The sequence below is a fragment of the Myxine glutinosa genome, chromosome 13 (genome assembly GCF_964187855.1).
Source record: "Myxine glutinosa chromosome 13, kmMyxGlut1.1, whole genome shotgun sequence".
In the NCBI taxonomy this organism is placed as follows: domain Eukaryota; kingdom Metazoa; phylum Chordata; class Myxini; order Myxiniformes; family Myxinidae; genus Myxine; species Myxine glutinosa.
In genome coordinates, this window is record NC_136273.1 from 4265459 (window position 1) to 4286276 (window position 20818).

The 20818-nt window shown below is 50.1% G+C and overlaps 1 protein-coding gene across 1 annotated transcript in view; it reads right to left on the reverse strand.

Moving 5' to 3' along the window:
- LOC137438517 (uncharacterized) overlaps positions 1 to 20818 on the reverse strand; it is a 170326-nt gene that overhangs the window by 147617 nt on the left and 1891 nt on the right. The gene's annotated exons all lie outside the window — the stretch shown is intronic.

Sequence of the window (20818 nt, forward strand, 5' to 3'; positions counted from 1 at the left end):
AGTCAAATGGAGAAATCACGGGAACAATCGAATCAAGAAGAAAGGAAGAACAGATGGGTTTAATGATTCCCACACGTATTTACAGTTCAGAACGAAGAGACACAGAGCAAGCTTAGACAGTCGTACTTATCCCTGGACAACGGGCCCGTCTCTCTCACACTCACACAGGGAATTGCAGATGTCGATGTTCACCAACGTGCCGATGTGGTCATCCAGGATCGGCCCCGTCCGGCTCTCCGTGGTCCACGTGCGTCCCGCGAAGATGGTAATAGGTGAAGACCGGGACTCGTAGTGCGTTTCTCGAACAAAGGCGATATATCGGGCGGAACGGCAAGGGGCGGACTCTTACGGAAAAGGGCGGACTTTTACGGCAAAGGGCGGTTACTCAGCCGTTCTCATGCAATTGCGGCAAGGCGCATCAAGCTCATCAAGCACCGCGCGTTCTGGCGGTAAGTTCTCTTTAATCTCTTCCTCCCTCCCGGCAAGTCCTCTGCTTCAGTCCTGTCGAGGGCTTTGCGCAGCGGGCTATATAGGTACGCCCCGCGAACCTTCTGGAACTCACCAGACTCTTCTCACCATGCCGTCTGACACCACCACCTCTGAGCTCTGATTGGCAGCTCATGCTTACCGTCATCGCTCCTGCCGCTCCGCGTCGACTCTGCCCCGATCCTCCTCCGCCTCCCTCGTGTTAACTCGCCCAAAATGAACCAACGTTAACAAACTGTATTGAGGTTACGGACGTAGGATGATCGGTGGCAGTAGGGCCTATTTTCCTGGCTTTACACAACGCAGAACTAACATAGGAAATGGCCTATTCTCACACATACTAAGAAATAACTATACTACAAATGAGGCTACATGTTGCTTGTGTGACTATCTATGGGGGGCAAACCTTTAACATTTATTGAACTCACTGTACAAACCTCAAAACCGTAACAATATATATATACAATTATACATATATATATACATATACATATACATATACATATATATATATATATATATATATATATATATATATATATATATATATATATATATATATATATATATATATATATATATATATACATACATACATACATACATACATACATACATACATATATATATATATATATATATATATATATATATATATATATATATATATATATATATATATATATATATATACATATATATATATACAGACTTGGCATTTAATATGGCATAATTTTTTTTTCTTGACGGGTTTACTTTCTGAACTTAGTATACCAATCTGGTGAGTTGCTTTTACCCTTCGGTGATATCTTTGTTGAAAGAACCATGTCACTGATTGTCTTTCGCAGCAAGAAGTCAATAACAGGATTATATCACAGGTGGCGTGACAAAATGTAAGGACAGGTACATTTGACGATTGGCTTCACAATCGGGTATATAAGGGTTGTTGCATTCTGTATTAGTGGAAAACAACTGCTGAAAACAACTGCAGGGTCTACAAAAGTTATTGCCGCTTCCTCTGGAGATGGTCCGTCAACTTGACAATGCTGTTTGTCATGGAGTGGTGGCTTTACGAAATTCTGGCATGAAACAGCGTGCTAATGCTCGGCAGTATGGCATCACTCAAGATCAGGTGTCAAAGATCCTGAAACGAAATGCTCAGAGGGGTGTCCCTACTCCAATACCGAGGCCAGGACGTCCACGCAGAACCACAAGGAGAGATGATCGCCAGCTGCACCGGTTAGTCTGCAATGGCCGTACCAATTCAGCTCATCGGCTTAGGGCTGAGTGGCAGCAACTGACAAATGTGCCTGTATCCAGAAGGCTAGTCAACCAACGACTGGTTCAAGCAGGCTATCGTGCCAGGCGTCCCCTGAGAAAGCCACGCCTGACCAGACAACACAGCCAGCGCAGATTGCAGTGGGCCAGAGAGCACCGTCAATGGCAGCCAGGACACTAGAATCACGTGACCTTCAGTGACGAGTCTAGATTTCTGGTCTATTGTCAAGATGGCCGCGTCCGATTGCGCAGACAAGTGCATGAAGCCCACAACGAAGATTGTATAGTGCCAAGAGTCCAAGCTGGAGGTGGTGGGGTAACCGTTTGGGCTGCTTTTCATGCAGGGGGCAAAACTGACCTGGTTGTTCTGAATGGAAACCTGAACCAGTTCAAGTACAGGGTCATTCTGGAAGAAACATTGCTTCCATTTGCTCGTGCAGCCTTTCAAGGAAACTTTGTCTTCCAAGATGACAATGCACGGCCTCATCGTGCTCGCATGATCCAACACTTTCTTGCTGACCGTGGTGTAGAGCATATGGAGTGGCCTGCCATGTCCCTGGATATGAATCCGAGAGAGAACTTGTAGGCAGAATTAACGCGTCAAATCGACAACTTGGACCAGCAGCCTGCCTCTGTGCGTGAATTGCAGCAGACTATTGTCACTGCATGGCAAGCGATTCCTGTCCAAACCTTGTCAAATCTCGCGAACAGCATGCCTCGACGTGTACGTGCTCTCCTCAATGCCCGTGGGGGTTACACGAAGTACTGAACTGTAATTTTACTGTCCGTAATCCCAGTCATAATTTAGCTTTTGTTTTTGTTGAAATTTTTTTTGGCTAATGTGCAAAATAAAGAGATACTTCTGGAAAACGTACAGAAGTTTAACACAGTACTGTCCGTGAATTGAGTTCGATATCAGTTTACATCACTTTCAAGGATCAATTTATTTGCTTCGAAATGTCAAATGTGGTTTTTGTTTCTTTTATAGGTCACATTAACAAAATCTAGAATAATTTCAACATAATTCCAATGAACTTTTGGTTCTAAGTCATCTTGAAAAGTAAGTTCACCCCCACAAAAAAAATATTCCATATTAAATGCCAAGTCTGTATATATATATATATATGAGAGTGCTGTATAATTATATGAGTATTGAGTGTGCTGCAGCCTATATATTTGGTGTTCTGCAGCCTATATATGTATAAATCAAGGCACCTCCTAGCTTTAATGGTGAGCAACAGCCACGGATTATGTCTCACACGGCAAAAACCACATAACCCGCAAGGAACCAACAGCCTGTCTGCCACCCAGACCATCGTTCCCGCCAGTGCAAACCAAAACCAGTCTCGGACTTCGGTCCAGAGGAGATCGGGACAGCGCTCGTCACGCTGTTATGTCATTGATTATTATCTCCGCCGATCGCACCGCACCCCCTGGTTTTGGTTTTTTCAGTCCGTTGGAATAAACGAGCTTTGAACCAGCTACGAGTGTCTCGCCTCCCTGTTACCCGGAACTCCTTCATTGGTGACCCCGACTGCTCCCGAACGTTTTCGGGGGCCCCAAACGAACATGGCGACAAGCGCAGTTTCGATAAAACTGCCGGAGTTTTGGGAACGACAAGCCGCCATTTGGTTCGCGCAAGCTGAGGCCCAGTTCGCCATTAGGAACATTTCTGCCGACGACATGAAATATTATCATGTCGTGTCTGCGCTCAGCGGCTCCACGGCGACCAGGGTGGTGAGCCTTCTCCAGAATCCTCCGGAGGGCGGCAAGTACGAGATGCTTAAAACGCTTTTGCTCGAAACCTTCGAGCTCACTGAGGCCGAACGCGCCCGCCCGCTTCTTTCTCTGCCCGGGCTGGGCGACTCAAAGCCGTCGGAGCTGATGGACCACATGTTGTCTCTCCTGGGCAGCCACCGGCCATGTTTCCTCTTCAGGGAGCTGTTCCTGCAGCAGCTGCCAGGACAGATACTGTCAGCCTTGGCCAACTCGCCCATTACGGATTTCCACACCCTGGCCAGGGAGGCAGACAAGTTTTTCTCCGCCAGGCAGAAATGTAGTGCGGCTGCATGGGACCCCAGTCCCGTCGAGCAGGCGGACACCTTGGCGGCCGCCATTGCGGCCCAGCGGCGGAAGGCCCCAGGCTTGTGCTATTACCATGCAAGGTTTGGGCCCAAGGCCAAGTCATGCCGACCTCCCTGCAGCTTCAGCGAGTCGGGAAACGGGGTGGCCGGCGCTCGTTAACTGCCATGAGCGTCGGCCGTTCGGGCAGTTTGCTGTTCATTTCAGACACCGACTCCGGACGTCGTCGGACACCGACTCCGGAGATCGTCGGACACCGACTCCGGACACGTGAGCATTCTACCCACGTCAGCACCGTACCATGCGGCCGGGAGGCACGGCCCCGTCCTGGAAGCCGCCAACGGCAGTGCTCTTCTGACCTTTGGCAAATGGACCGTGGCACTGTGCTTTGGCGGGCAGCGGTTTACATGGGATTTTGTTACGGCGAAGGTATCCACCTCCTTGCTGGGCGCTGATTTCCTCTGCGCCAACGGCCTATTGGTGGATGTTAAAAATCGGCGGCTCATTAATGCGGAGACATTCAGTTCTCTTCCATGCTCACTGAGCGGGTCCGCTTCGACGAGGCTTGCGTGCACGCTCCCGACCTCTGATGAGTTCGCCCGCCTCCTCACCGAGTTCCCGGCCCTTACACGGCCCACCTTTTCGGCCGTTGCCATCAAGCACGGGGTGGAGCATCACATTCTGACCACCAGCCCGCCTGTCTTCACCCGGGCTCGACGCCTCGACCCGGCGAAACTCGCTATCGCAAAGGCGGAGTTCGACACGTTGGAGCGTCTTGGCATCGTGCGACGTTCCGACAGCCCGTGGGCCTTGCCTCTCCACATTGCACCGAAGCCGGGTGGCGGTTGGCGCCCATGCGGGGATTATCACCGCCTTAATGACGCCACTACACCTGACCACTACCCAATCCCGCACATCCAGGATTTTTCTGCCCGCTTGGCCTGTAAAGTTTTTTTTTCAAAAGTGGACCTCGTTCGTGGTTACCATCAGGTTCCCGTCCGGCCGCAGGACATTCCTAAGACCGCGGTGATTACACCGTTCGGGCTTTTCGAATTCCTCCGTATGCCTTTTGGGCTCAAGAACGGGGCCCAGGCTTTCCAGCGCCTGATGGACAGCGTGTTGCGGGATTTGCCATTCCTGTTTGTCTACCTGCACGATATCCTCATCGCCAGCGCTTCCAGGTCAGAGCACATGCTTCACCTCCGAGCGCTCTTTGAACGCCTCAGTCAGCACGGCCTGATCATTAACCCGGCCAAGTGCTTGTTCGGGGTGGCCTCAATTCGCTTTCTCGGCCACCGCATCACGAGGGAGGGGGCCGTCCCACTGCCGTCTAATGTGGAGGCTGTGAAGGGTTTTCCACGCCCCCTCACCGTCAAGGCCTTGCAGGAGTTTTTGGGCATGGTGAACTTTTACCATCATTTCGTGCCCCGGGTGGCCCAGCTGATGCGGCCCCTTTATGAGGCCCTCAAAGGCAAGCCTACCAAACGCGCCATTGACTGGACCATCCCTACTTATGATACATGAGGGTTTCTTCTTCTCCACGACAGTCGGACCACACTACCTATGCAATTCTACCTGGACTACGGTATTGCCTACCCCCACAAACGTAACAATATACATATATACATATATATGCTCGCTACGCTCTCCTCACAACACGTCGTTACAGAGGAACGGGCTTGTTTTAGCTGAGGATAATGACTGTGGCTGAGTTGCTGTGTTGTCATGATTTACACCAATCATAATACAAACAATTATTTTGTACAAATTTATTTGTAGAGTTTGTGATATTACATTTTTATAAGCAAATTAGGATGAAGATTTTGGTTGATAAAAACAATGAAAAAAAGAACCGCTCAGCACATGCATAGAGGAGGGGTAGATGCAGACTGGAAGTTTGGGAAAATTATACCTCACCACCACGTAATTACAAACACCTCACCACCACGTAATTAAAAACACCTCACCACCACATAATTACAAAGACCTCACCACCACATAATTACAAAGACCTCACCACCACCTAATTAAAAACACCTCGCCACCACGTCATTAAAAGCACCTCACCACCACGTAATTAAAAACACCTCACCACCACATAATTAAAAACACCTCACCACCACATAATTAAAAACACCTCACCACCACGTAATTACAAACATGTCACCACCACGTCATTAAAAACACCTCACCACCACATAATTAAAAACACCTCACCACCACGTAATTAAAAACACCTCACCACCACATAATTAACAACACCTCACCACCACATAATTAAAAACACCTCACCACCACGTAATTACAAACACCTCACCACCACATAATTTAAAACACCTCACCACCATGTAATTACAAACACCTCATCACCACCTAATTAAAAACACCTCACCACCACGTAATTACAAACACCTCACCACCACGTAATTACAAACACCTCACCACCACGTAATTAAAAACACCTCACCACCACGTCATTAAAAACACCCCACCACCACCTAATTAAAAACACCTCACCACCACATCATTAAAAACACCTCACACCACATAATTAAAAACACCTCACCACCACGTAATTAAAAACACCTCACCACCACGTAATTCAAAATACCTCACCACCACGTGAATCAAAACACCTCACCACCTTGTAATTCAAAATACATCACCACCACGTAATTCAAAACACCTCACCACCACGTAATTCAAAACACCTCACCACCACGTAATTCAAAACACCTCACCACCACGTAATTCAAAACACCTCACCACCACGTAATTCAAAACACCTCACCACCACGTAATTCAAAACACCTCACCACCACGTAATTCAAAACACCTCACCACCACGTAATTCAAAACACCTCACCACCACGTAATTCAAAACACCTCACCACCACGTAATTCAAAACACCTCACCACCACGTAATTCAAAACACCTCACCACCACATAATTCAAAACACCTCACCACCACATAATTCAAAACACCTCACCACCACATAATTCAAAACACCTCACCACCACATAATTCAAAACACCTCACCACCACGTAATTCAAAACACCTCACCACCACGTAATTCAAAACACCTCACCACCACATAATTCAAAACACCTCACCACCACGTAATTCAAAACACCTCACCACCACGTAATTCAAAACACCTCACCACCACATAATTCAAAACACCTCACCACCACATAATTCAAAACACCTCACCACCATGTAATTCAAAACACCTCACCACCACATAATTCAAAACACCTCACCACCACGTAATTCAAAACACCTCACCACCACGTAATTCAAAACACCTCACCACCACGTAATTCAAAACACCTCACCACCACGTAATTCAAAACACCTCACCACCACATAATTCAAAACACCTCACCACCACATAATTCAAAACACCTCACCACCATGTAATTCAAAACACCTCACCACCACGTAATTCAAAACACCTCACCACCACGTAATTCAAAACACCTCACCACCACATAATTCAAAACACCTCACCACCACGTAATTCAAAACACCTCCCCACCACGTAATTCAAAACACCTCACCACCACATAATTCAAAACACCTCACCACCACATAATTCAAAACACCTCACCACCACGTAATTCAAAACACCTCACCACCACGTAATTCAAAACACCTCACCACCACGTAATTCAAAACACCTCACCACCACATAATTCAAAACACCTCACCACCACATAATTCAAAACACCTCACCACCACATAATTCAAAACACCTCACCACCACATAATTCAAAACACCTCACCACCACGTAATTCAAAACACCTCACCACCACGTAATTCAAAACACCTCACCACCACATAATTCAAAACACCTCACCACCACATAATTCAAAACACCTCACCACCACATAATTCAAAACACCTCACCACCACATAATTCAAAACACCTCACCACCATGTAATTCAAAACACCTCACAATCACTTATTCAAAACACCTCACCACCATGTAATTCAAAACACCTCACAATCACTTATTCAAAACACCTCACCATCACTTATTCAAAACACCTCACCACCACGTTATTAAAAACACTTCACAACCACAGAATCAAAAGTTTGAGGGAGTAGTTCAGTGAAAACACAGACTCTGCCCATATATGTAGACATATAGATGGATGACTGTACCTGAGTTGCCATGGTTTAAACCAATCATAATACAAACAATTATTTTGCACAAATGTGTTTGTAATATACGTGATATTACATTTTATAAACAAATGAAGTTGTAGATTGAAGTTTTAAAAAAATAAAAAATTTCAAAAGAATGCATTTTTTTTTTTGTTAATTTTCAAAACAAAAATACCCTTAGGACATACACACAGGGGAGATAGGTACATACCAGAAGTTTGGTACGATTTGACAAAGATTGAGGGAGTAGTTCAGTGACAAGACAACACAAGACAGACACCGCACAGATAGATAGATATATATATATATCTATCTATAATGCCAGTAATCTCTGTGTGTGTGTGTGTATGTGTGTATGTCTGTGTGTTTGTCTGTGACCGCTGTTTCTCGACAACCACGGGTCCGATATACTTGAAACTTGCCAGGTATATTGCTGGGGACCTGAGGATGTGCCTTTTCAAGGTTTCATATTAATCGGACAAGTAGTTACCGAGCTATGTCCAAAAAACGATTCAACCAATCAGAGAGCAGCGAGCTATCACGTGTGCCGAACGTGGCGAACAGACTCTGCCTCGGACGGCACATTTGAGAGCGTATTCATTTATTTCACGTTGGCAAACTATGTTGGCGTTAAACTATGTTTTAAAACTAATTAAAACTAATTTGCGATTCTTTCGCTTTCCTGCGCGTTTGTGCACGCTATGGCGATTTCTTTACCAAACTCCGCAAGCCGTTCGCTTTGGACCAAACCATTTCATGTAAATAGAGGGGGGGGGATTGTCACCGTACTCGCAAGCCGTTCGCTTTGGACCAAACCATTTCATGTAAATAGAGGGGGGGGATTGTCACCGTACTCGCAAGCCGTTCGCTTTGGACCAAACCATTTCATGTAAATAGAGGGGGGGGATATAATTTTAGATATATATATAGTACGGGCATGCCCTAGTCTATCTATAATTCCAGTAATCTCTGTGTGTATGTATGTTTGTCTGTGACCGCTGTTTCTCGACAACCACGGGTCCGATATACTTTAAACTTGCCAGGTATATTGCTGGGGACCCGAGGATGTGCCTTTTCAAGGTTTCATATTAATCGGACAAGTAGTTACCGAGCTATGGCGATTTATTTACCAAACTCCGCAAGCCGTTCGCTTTGGACCAAACCATTTCATGTAAATAGAGGGGGGGGATTGTCACCGTACTCGCAAGCCGTTCGCTTTGGACCAAACCATTTCATGTAAATAGAGGGGGGGGATTGTCACCGTACTCGCAAGCCGTTCGCTTTGGACCAAACCATTTCATGTAAATAGAGGGGGGGGGGATTGTCACCGTACTCGCAAGCCGTTCGCTTTGGCTTTGCGAATGGACCAAACCATTTCATGTAAATAGAGGGGGGGGATATAATTTTCGATATATATATAGTACGGGCATGCCCTAGTCTATCTATAATTCCAGTAATCTCTGTGTGTCTGTGTGTCTGTGACCGCTGTTTCTCGACAACCACGGGTCCGATCTAATTGAAACTTGCCAGATATATTGCTGGGGACCTGAGGATGTGCCTTTTCAAGGTTTCATATTAATCGGACAAGTAGTTACCGAGCTATGTCCAAAAAACGATTCAACCAATCAGAGAGCAGCGAGCTATCACGTGTGCCGAACGTGGCGAACAGACTCTGCCTCGGACGGCACATTTGAGAGCGTATTCATTGATTTCACGTTGGCAAACTATGTTGGCGTTAAACTATGTTTTAAAACTAATTAAAACTAATTTGCAATTCATCGTAACTGCGATATGCGACCTTCCGGACAGTCAAATGAGGACGTCACTTCCGGACTTACGGATAGTCATAGTGACGACGTACTGATGCTGAACGTGGCGAGCAGACGCTGCCTCGGACGGCACATTTGAGAGCGTATTCATTTATTTGACGTTGCAATCTGTGTTGATTGTTGTAAGGTACGATCGATTGTAGTACACGTTTATAATAACTCTGCCGATACAGGCCCGATTAACTGCAGCGCCATCCGAGCTGCGGCGTCAGGACGATACATTCATTGTACGGTCACATCACGCACTTACGGGCACGCCCATGGGCCCATGGGCACGCCCAGACATTTTTTTTTTTTTTTTGGCAAGGAACGGGCACCCACGTACGGGTACGTCCTAGTATTGTAAATGATAGCACACTGAGCAGTGAAGGAATTAAAAATTCTTGATTAATAGCCTGACGTTTCAAGAACAAACTAGTTCTCCTCCTCAGAGGCGTTGATTGGGGTGTTAACCGTTAAGTTCCGTTGGGGACGGTTCACGTGATGGATTGGTCCAAGTCCTTGCCAATCATAGGGCTTCCCTGCATTCAATATCTTTCCAGGAATGGAAACGGCAAGCTACACACGCAGGTGTACTGTAAACGTACTAACACAAAGTATTGGATTACCATAGTGGCCATCCCACCTGCCACAAAATAAGTTGTGTTCGCAGTTTAGTAGATCGTACAAAAACACACTGCAGTAACCAAGAACAACGCCAGATGGAAATGCTGCACGTCACTCAACTACTGTGAGAAAACCACAACCCCAAATGCATTTATCAAATCTTGTCGCCGGAAATCCAACTACAACAACAACAATCCAACCACACCTCCACACACGGTGGCACTTCCATACATACAACACGCTTCCGAAACCACAAGCCGCATTCTACGTGAGTACAACATCAACATCACCCACAAACCACAAACATCCTTATGAGCACAGCTGTCAAAGCCAAAAGACCAGGTGAACAAATTTGACAGAAAGAATGTCATCTACAACATACGATGTGAAGATTGTGAAGCCAATTATGTGGGCCAAACATCCAAACGCTTAACCACAAGGCTAACTGAACACCAACGTGCTGTAAGACGACAAGACACGTTGTCATTGGTTGCGACACACATACACACACACACCAACATACATTCTCATGGAATCAGACCACGATCCTTAGTACAGGATCTTTGAGAGTGAACCGCGAGATTGTCGAGGCCTAGTACTCTGATAAAAACTCCATCAACCGACACATCGACTTACATCCCACATACAAAGCACTACGCAATCAATTACAATGGCAAAAACGGCAGACCCATTTGAATGCAGGGAAGCCCTGCGATTGGCAAGGACTTGGACCAATCCATCACGTGAACCTTTCCCAACGGATCTTAATGGTTAACACCACACTCAACGCCTCTGAGGAAGAGAACTAATTTGTTCTTGAAATGTCAGGTGATTAATAAAGAATTTTTAATTATTTTACTGCTCAGTGTGCTATCATTTACAATATGAATCCTGAGCTACAAATCTTTCGACATGTACGTACGTGTATATATATATACACACACACACATACATAAATATAATATACATGATGGAGGTCCCTGGTTCGAGTCCTGGGTCGAGTCAGAATTTTTCACACTAGCCCCACGCAGGAATTGAATTCCTGTTTGTTAAACATTTAAGATGAGTTAATCTCCAATGCATTTCTACATATACTTGCATACACATACATACCCTTACATCTACTTATGCTCACATCCGGGGGTCTGCCTATCAGGCACGGTAAGACTTCGGCCATTATAAAGCTCACAGTGTTGAGTGTGGAACATTTCTGAGGAGATTCAATAGATTCAATGGCTCAGTGGGCTGTCACCACAAAAGTGATGGAGGTCCCTGGTTCGAGTCCCGGGTTGTCAGAATTTTTCACACTAGCCCCACGCAGGAATTGAATTACTGCTTATTAAAAAAATTATATATACATATAGATACAAATACAGTTGTGGCGACAATTTTTTTCCACCCTTGCACTTTTTTCAAATAATGCACCATTTCTTCCAGAAAATTGTTGAAATGAAAAAATTATTTTGGTATCCACATGCTTTGGTTTGCAGTGGAACAAAACAAAAAAAGCGAAAAAAATGACTAAATCTTTTATTTTTTTGTGTAGAAGATCAAGGCTCATGTAAGAGCTAACATTAATCACAAAAAAACAAACAGACACATAAAAAACAAATAATAAAGGGAGCGGGAGACAAGATGGGGAGAGAGAGGGAAGCACACAAGTACAACAGTGGAGAACAGGGACATCGGGAGATCTGTGGGAGGGAGAGAGCTTGGGGGGAGGAAATCTTAGCTTATTTCACACAGAAATCCTAAAATGGCCTGGACAATATTGTCGCGTGACTCCCCCTCTGTTAAGACTGGGGAAATCACGAATGGCAATTGAGCATTGATGAGGCGACGATCAATGGCGGACTTCACTCTGTATGCGCGGGTGGAAGAAAGGAAAGAAGAAGAAGAAGCGGGATTTACCTGATGGTCTGTGCGCAGTCTTCAACCTGTGAAAAGTAACTCACAAAAACCCGATTTATGGTACAAAAATAAACGCGGCTTTATTGCCGGACCCCGACACAAAGAAACGCGCCGGTAAATAAATAATATTCCTAAATTGGGACGTCCCCACACCTCACTTCAAATACAAGCACAGGGGAAGAATTAATCAAATTAATCGTTGTGTTCTGTGGGTGTGGGCTTATCTCCGTCTAGATGAGGTGTGTCAGGGTTCATCAGCTATCGTCGGATCCAAGCGTGCAGTCCGGATGCGGCTCTGGTTGGTGGGAATTAGGCCTCGATGCGCCCTCGTTCACGCTCCACCAGGCCCACATACGCCGCTGCGCAGCAAGTCTCGCGTCCCCGTGCGATCGCTCGTGAGGTCCCGTGCATGAATGCCGGGTAAGAGAATCGTCGGTGCTCCAACGTCTTTCCAACATCCAACAAGCAAGGGTCCAAACGGAACGACATCCAACACAAGAGAAGGCAAGAAGGGAAGAGAGGTCCGGGCAGGAAGGAATCCAAAGACGAGAAGCTCGAAATGTCGGCCAGCGAGTGGTTTTACTGGCCGTCCCGTGACGTCAGCTCTCTTCCCCTCCAACCAGTGCGTCGCTTCTTGCTAGTCTTTCGCGCCCTCCTCTCTGATTGGACGAGCGCTTCATGCCTTTAGTGGTACGTCATTGGTCGGTGGCCAATCAGTGTGGCACGTCTCCTTCACCTTCCTTCCACCAATCGCAGGGAAGCTTCTTGGAGTGGCTCTCGGCCTGCCTGTTCGATGTTTCATCGCCATGGTGTAATACTGCGAGGCCGCTTGCTGTTTGTTCTTCCGGTCGGTTATTGGAGCGGAGGGGGAATTTAATTAATGTGGTGCTCATGGCGCTCCCTTGCCCACGCGCTCCACCGTGTCTGCGAGACAGTCCGAGAAATGTTCAAGGACGTCAACGACCTGATTGCCACGACGAAGAAGGTGTTCGTCAAAGCCCCGTCGCGTGTTGTCCTTTGGAGGGAGCAGCAGCCCAATCTTTATCTCCCCCCGGAGCCCATTCTGACTCGGTGGGGGACGTGGATCGACGCCGCGGTGTTTTACGCCGAGCACTTCGAGGCCGTCAAGGACATTGTGGACCAGCTGAACGATCACGACGCGATGGCAATCCGGAGTGCCAAAGACCTGTTCGGAAAGGCGGACATCAAGCTCAGTTTGGTCTTCTTAAATGCCCACGTGTCGTTCATCCCGAAGATCCTGAAGCAGCTGGAGGAGGCCGGCATGGAGCTGGCCAAGGCCTTCCAACTCCTTGATCAGGCCAAGGAGGAGCTCGAAAAGATCCGAGGCTGCCGTAAGGAGATCCTGCTCACCAAGTTCAAGGCGGTGCTGCAGCGCAATCCCGACATTGGTGTGCTGAGGACAGTGGCTTTGATCCTGGATGGAGATCAGCACGGATCTGAGGTTGGTGTGCCGGCTGGAGTCAAGCTTGCCGACATCCCCCTCTTGAGGTACTGCCCCATCGTCAGCGTCGACGTGGAAAGGTCCTTCTCCGTCTACAGAAACGTCTTCACCGACCGCCGACACCGCCTCACCAAGGAGAACATTACCAAGATAATGATTTCAAACACCTACTTTAACCGTTCCTAAAAGGGTCTTGTCAATTTCTTCTAGTCCTCTACTTATCAAACAATGCGGTTGCAATAAAGGTACCTGAACGTCATTTTTTACCTGTTTGCTAGCCCAGAGTGCTTAATGTTGTGCAGGAAAAAGCTTACCATTTTTTGTTCTTTTTTTGACTGATTTCTGAAAAACTTGGTAATAATAAAAAATGAATAAAACGGGGGAAAAAAATATTTCGGGATTTTTTCACATTAAAAAAAAAAAATTCCGCTTTTCAAAACATAAAAGGCCTATTTTCTTAACATAAAAATCCGTAGTCTCAACTGTTGTTGAGGATCAAAAATCCTCAACATGATCACAGATATACACTTAATCTGACAAACGGGCTAGACGGGTCCTTGACTTACTTACAGGCGAGATGGTTCTTCTTCTTCGCGACATCGGAGCACCTCCCTATGCAGATCTACCTGGATCTATATATCCCCCTACCCAAAATTCATAACAATATTATTGGCACCTTTGAGAAGTATTTATAAATAGTTAGATTTCAAGCAGGTGATTCTCCTTTACTTTTGAATTGAACTCACCTATGGTGAGTTGCAGGTGCCTGCAATATAAAAATCACTCATTGATCCAGTTGGAATAGAGAAAAGGAGTCATTCTGCTGTTTTGTGTCACTGTGTGTACCACAATAAGCATGGAGAAAAGAAAGAATACCAGAGAATTGTGTGAGGAGGTCAGAAACAAGATTGTAGCCAAGGCACCCTTCAAATCTGGGAGAACTGCAGCAGTTTGCACAAGAAGAGTGGACAAACTGCCAGTAGAGAGGTGGAGGAAGTTCATTCATGGCTATAGGAAGTGCTTGACTGCAGTTATTTTGTCCAAAGTCTGTGCTACCAAATATTAAGTCTGGGGTGTCAATCATTTTGTTGTGGCGGACACAAGCAAGGTACACGAATCCAGCGCACCAGCAGGTGGCGCGAACGTCCAGGCGGGGAACTGGAAGGCATGCCCCGCCTATCGACCGATCGGCCACGCCCGGGGACGAGGCGTGGCCTCAGCACATATATGCGGGCTCTAAGCTCGGGCCCGCTCAGTGCTACAGTTTGAGCTTACAGAATAAAGACTCTTTTGATTACCAAACGCGTTGTGGCCTATCTCTTTGGCAAGCAAGTTGCGTGCGTAGCACCACGCTTTATTGGTGACCCCTTTTGGTTTAGCCGTTGCTAACCACCGAACGCGTCATGGCCAACAACGCCGTCACGGTAAAACTCCCAGAGTTTTGGGAAGCACAGGCCGATGTGTGGTTCGTGCAGGCCGAAGCGCAATTTCAGCTTCGAGGCATCACGGCGGACGAGACCCGTTATTACCACGTGGTCGCCGCCCTCGGGCCCGGCACTGCCGCCCGAGTCGTGTCCATCCTGCGGCACCCGCCGGCCGACCACAAGTACAGGGCGCTCAAACGTCTCCTCATCGCCACGTTCGGCCTCACGGAGATCGAACGGGCCGACCGCCTCCTGGACCTTCCCGAACTCGGCGACACACGACCATCCATGCGGATGGATCATATGCTGTCGTTGCTGGGTGACCAAGCCCCGGATTTCTTATTTCGGGCGCTCTTCCTACGCCAGCTGCCCGCACAGGTATGCCTCGCACTGGCCGGTTCCGAAATAAAAGAACCCCGCGCCCTGGCTACAGAGGCCGACAAGTTCTTCGCGGCTTGCGACACGTGGTCGGGTTACGGTGCGGCCGTGGTGGATCCCGAGGCTGATGCTGCTGCGTCCCTCGTGGCCACTGCCGCGCCCCGCCCACCACCATTGCCACCACCACCGCCGAGAAAACTGCGGCCGCCAAAGCCCCCACCGCCGCAAGCCTGGTGCTATTTCCACGCCAGGTTCGGCCACAAGGCTAGGAAGTGTTGCCCACCGTGCGCGTTTGACAAGTCGGGAAACTACCAAGCCGGCGCTCGGTAGCGGCCCTGAGCGTCGGCCGTTCCGGCAGCCTCCTCTTTATCATGGACACCTTGTCCGGGCGTGGTTTCCTCTGCGGTACAGGAGCGCAGGTAAGCGTCATCCCAGCCTACACGTCCGACAAGCGAACCGCGGGCCGGGGCCCCGAGTTGCTTGCCGCAAACGGTACACCCATCCGCACATTCGGGAAGCGCTGCCTCTCCCTGCGGTTCGGAGGGCAGTGCTTTCAATGGTCGTTCGTGACCGCTAGCGTGCCGATGGCATTGCTCGGTGCGGACTTCCTATGTGCGAATGGGTTGCTGGTCGACGTAAAGCACAAACGGCTCGTCCAGGCTGAAACCTTTAGCTCGATCGCTTGTTCGCTGAGCAGCTCGTTGAGCGGCTCACTGAGCGGCTCACCGAGCGGCTCGCCAATCGGCTTGCTGGAGCGTTCCGTCCCGGTGAGTTTAGTTTGCACGCTTCCGGCATCGGACGACTTTACGCGCCTCCTCGCTAGTTTCCCAACCCTCACGCGGCCCACCTTTTCAGCGGTGGCCGTGAAACACGGGGTGGAGCATCACATCCCCACGGTCGGGCCGCCGGTCTATGCCCAGGCACGCCGACTCGAGCCAACGAAGCTCGCCGTGGCGAAAATAGAGTTCGCCACGCTGGAGCGGCTGGGGATCGTACGGCGCTCCAACAGCGCTTGGGCTTCCCCGCTGCACATCGTGCCGAAGCCCGGCGGGGGATGGCGGCTGTGCGGGGACTACCGCCGGCTCAACGATGCCATCACCCCTGACCGCTACCCGGTCCCGCACATTCAGGACTTTTCCGCCCGGTCGGCCAACACGACCGTGTTTTCGAAGGTGGACCTCATCCGGGGCTACCATCAGGTCCCCGTCCAACCGGTCGACGTCCCGAAGACGGCCGTCATCACCCCTTTCGGCCTCTTCGAGTTTCTGAGGATGCCCTTTGGGTTGAAAAATGCGGCTCAGGCGTTCCAGCGGCTTATGGATAGCGTCTTGCGCGACTTACCTTTCCTGTTCGTTTACCTGGACGACATCCTAGTCGCGAGCGCGTCCCGGGAAGACCACCTGCTCCACCTCCGCACGCTGTTCGAACGCCTGGGCCAGCATGGCCTAATTATCAACCCTGCCAAGTGCCGTTTCGGTGTCACCACCATCGACTTCTTGGGGCACCGCATCACCAGGCACGGGGCCGTCCCGTTACCGGCCAAGGTGGAGGCGGTCAGGGATTTCCCACGGCCCCACACGATCAAGGGGCTCCAGGAGTTCCTGGGCATGGTAAACTTTTACCACCGCTTCGTGCCCCACGTCGCCCAGCTCCTCCGCCCCTTGCACGAGGCCCTTCGGGGCAAGCTGGGCAAAGGTGACATTGCATGGTCGGAGCCGATGGCCGCGGCGTTCGTGGGGGCAAAGCTGGCTCTGGCCGACGCCACCATGCTGGCGCACCCGGCGCCCGATGCACTGATCGCCCTCACCACCGACGCATCGGATTATGCGGTGGGCACGGTGCACGAGCAATGGGTGCGTGGTGCTTGGCAACCGCTGACGTTTTTCAGCCGGCAGCTTCGCCCGCACGAACGCCGGTTCAGCACCTTCGACCGCGAGTTGCTCGGACTCCACCTGGCGGCCCGACACTTCCGCCATCTGCTGGAGGGCCGTCCGTTCACGGCCTTCGTGGACCACAAGCCCCTTGTGTTCGCGATGGCCAAGGTCGCCGAGCCATGGTCGGCACGACAGCAGCGCCACCTCTCGGCCGTGTCCGAGTACACGACAGACATCCGTCATGTGGCGGTTAAGGACAAGCCGGTGGCGGGTTGCCTTTCCCTGTCTGTCGTGCACGCGGTCCACCTCAGGATCGACTAAGACCGGATGGCGGAGGACCAGACCGCCGACCCCGGCGTCCAGGCCTTGCGGACCGCCGTCACAGGCCTCCGCATCACCGAGGTGCCGTTCGACGCCGCGGGCATGGCCCTCCTCTGCGACGTCTCCCTCGGTCGGCCGCGCCCCATCGTGCCCGCTGGCTGGCAGCGCCCAGTGTTTGACGCCATCCACGGCCTGTCCCACCCTGGTGCGAGGGCATCCCAGAAACTCGTCGGGCGAAGTTCGTCTGGCATGGCCTCAGGAGGGACGTCCGCGACTGGACCAGGACGTCCCTCGCGTGCCAGTGCGCAAAGGTCCACCGCCACACCCAGGCACCATTGGCCCCGTTTACGGTGCCGGAGCGGCGGTTCGACCACGTGCACGTCGACCTGGTGGGACCTCTGCCCCCCTCGCGAGGGCTCACCCACCTCCTCACCATGGTCGACTGCACCACGCGGTGGCCGGAGGCCGTCCCATTGGCGGCTGAGGTGGCGCAGGCCTTTATCGCCACATGGGTTGCCCGGTTCGGTGCCCCCTCAGACATCTCGTCCGACCGCGGCCCCCAGTTCACCTCGGAGCTCTGGGCCGCGGTGGCGCAAGGACTCGGGGTGAAGCTACACAACACCACGGCCTACCACCCCCAGGCCAATGGCCTGTGCGAGCGCTTTCATCGCTCCATGAAGGCCGTGCTCCGGGCCAGCCTCCGCGACGGCGGCTGGGTGGACAAGCTCCCCTGGGTCCTGCTGGGCCTCAGGACGGCGCCCAAGGACGACCTGCGCGCGTCCTCGGCGGAGTTGGTCTTCGGGCAACCACTGCGGGTACCGGGGGAATTTATCCCCGACTCCACGGCTCCTTGGTCCGTGGCACAACAGCGCTCCGCCCTTCAGGAGACCGCCCGGAGGTTCGCCCCGGTGCCAACGGCACACCACGGTTGCCCGCCTGCCCACGTCGCCCCGGAACTTCGCACGGCAGAGTGGGTGTTCATCCGGCACGACGCCCACTGGGCACCGCTACGGCCCCCGTACGAAGGGCCCTTCCGCGTACTGGAGACCGGGGCCAAGTTTTTCACGGTCGACATCGGCGGTGACCCGGATCGCATTTCCGTGGACCGCCTCAAGCCGGCCCACCGCGATCCGAACCCCCCCCCCCCCCCCCCCCCCCCGCCGGCAGCGCTGCCTCCGCGTCGAGGCCACCCACCGGCGGTCGGACCCCCCGCACCCCCACCAGCAGCTCTTCCTCCGTGTCGAGGCCGCCCCCCGGCGGTCGGACCCCCGGCACCCCCCAGCCCCGCCGTCCCGCCACCCCCCAGACCGGCACCCATCGCCAGGGGGCGTTTCGGCCGGGTCATCCGGCTTCCCCGCAAACTCACCCTTCAGGTGTGCGGGAATTCTGGGGGGGGGGGGGGGCACGTGTGGCGGACACAAGCAAGAGGACACTAATTCAACGCACCAGCAGGTGGCGCGAACGTCCAGGCGGGGAACTGGAAGGCATGCCCCGCCTATCGACCGATCGGCCACGCCCGGGGACTAGGCGTGGCCCCGGCAGATATATGCGGGCTCCAAGCTCGAGCCCGCCCAGTGCTACAGTTTGAGCTTTCTTAATAAAGACTCTTTTGGTTATCAAACGCGTTGTGGCCTACCTCTTTGGCAAGCAAGTTGTGTGCGTAGCACCGCACTTCACCACGGCTATTCCAGAAGAGCGTCAGCATCACTTTTCCAGTGGACGGCTGTGTGCGGAATTTTTTGGGCTTCGGTGAAGTTGAATGGCGCCACTCTTTGCTTGCACTCATCGTTTCTGGCTGAAAGTAGTGGACCCAGCTTTCACTCCGAGTCACTACTCGCTGTAAGAAAGTGTCGCCTTCTGTTTCATAATGTCGCAGATGTTCTTCACATGCGTCCACTCGCCGTTCTTTCAGTTCGGGTATGAGTTGTCTCGGCACTCACCTTGCAGACACTTTGCGGAACCCCAGCACGCTGTGAATGATATGGTGTGCTGAACCATGGCTAATGTTCAATTCAGAGACCACTTCATCCAGCGTAACGCGACGGTTTTCCCTTAGCACGCGCTCAACTCCTGCGACCATTTCTGGTGTGTCGGCTGTGTGAGGCCGGCCCGAGTGAGCAGCGTCTGCCACATTGAACACTCCACTTTAAAGCTTCCTGTCCCAGTCATACACCTGCTGCAGCGATAAACATGCGTCACCATATTGCATCTTCATTCTGCGATGGATTTCACTGGGATTCACACCCTCACTTCCCAAGAAAAGGATTACAGAACGTTGCTCCTCCCTGGTGCATGCTTCTAAGGGAGCCGCCATCTTGGAACTGTTCTACTGACGTCATACGCTCAATGTTGCCAGATCTAAAACAGGCAAAACATGACTCTTACCCATAGATATAACATATGTCGTCTACAACTACACACATTACATTTTCGAATTTATATCGCTATTCTAAGGTTACTTATTGGCTGACCCTCGTGTGTGTGTGTGTGTGTGTGTGTGTGTGTGTGTGTGTGTGTGTGTGTGTGTGTGTGTGTGTGTGTGTGTGTGTGTGTGTGTGTGTATATATTACAACTAACAATGTATATATATATATATATATATATATATATATATATATATATATATATATATATATATATATATATATATATAGTGAATATATATATATATATATATATATATATATATTATAGTATATATATATATATATATTATAGTATATATATATTATATATAACAGATTATATTATAACGTTAATTATATATTATAATTTGTTATAATGGGTGATAACCTCGCGGGAGCACATCTAAAGTTATATTGAGACACAGACATGGACATATACATAGATACGGACACAGATATAGACACGGACATAGACACATATGTGGACATGGACACGGGCATGGATGCGGAAACGGGCACGGATGCGGACATACATACCAACACACGGATGAGGACGTACACACGGATTCAGACACGGACACGGA